Genomic DNA, 952 nt, shown 5'->3' with positions numbered 1-952 from the left:
TTTTTGTATTTTTAGTAGAGACAGGGTTTCACCACATTGGCCAGGCTGGTCTAGAACTCCTGACCTCGTGATACACCCACCTCGGCCTCCCAAAGTGCTGGAATTACAGAAGTGAGCCACTGCGCCCGGCCTCCTCTATGTTGTAATTTTAAGGGACAAACCACAGGTAAACTATAAACTGTTCTTTAGCGTTTTACAATTCATATGTATTAATCTGAATTGGTTGAAAGCTGTTACTTTCTTACTTGAGCCATTTTTTCCATGTCACATCTCGTTAGTAGTGTTCCTCAATGGGCCTCTCCATGGAGAATGAATGCTTCAGTTTTTAAGGCACAATGTAAAACCAGTATTCACCCAAGGTTTCTTTAAGTTGTGTTAAGAGAGCAGCTTGCATTGATAAGAATCAAAAGATGCATTGAAAGGATTCGTTTTCTTTTCAATGTGAAGTCATAGGATTTGTTGTTTTTAAGAAGGAACTTATGATAAGCTAGAGGAATTATTACCTGCATTAGAATAATAGTTGGCTTGTCTAACTTGCTTTATTTATTTAACAAATATTTAATGAGAGCCTGTTATGTACCTGGCACTGTAATAGGACCTGAGGATAGGAAAATAAAAGAAATAATATAAAAATATTCATAATCAGAGGAGAGGTACCAAGTGAAATAATGGGACTATGGTAGAGAAGGAGAGAAAAACGTTTCAGAAAGAGAGAACAATCACTTAAAGCCAGGAGTCTGAGACCAGCCTCGGCAACAAAGCAAGACCCTGTCTCTACAAAATATTAGTCTAGCACCTGTAGTCTCGGCTACTTTGGGAGGCTGTTGTGGGAGGATCGTTTGAGCCCAGAAGTTTGAGGCTACAATGAGCTATGATTGAGCCACTAAACTTCAGTCTGGGTGACAGAGAAATATTCTGTCTCAAAAATAAAAATAAAGAAAAAAAAAAAAAA

The sequence above is a fragment of the Cebus imitator genome, unplaced genomic scaffold (genome assembly GCF_001604975.1).
Source record: "Cebus imitator isolate Cc_AM_T3 unplaced genomic scaffold, Cebus_imitator-1.0 Scaffold166, whole genome shotgun sequence".
NCBI classification, from domain to species: Eukaryota; Metazoa; Chordata; class Mammalia; order Primates; family Cebidae; genus Cebus; species Cebus imitator.
This window is presented reverse-complemented; position numbering follows the sequence as displayed.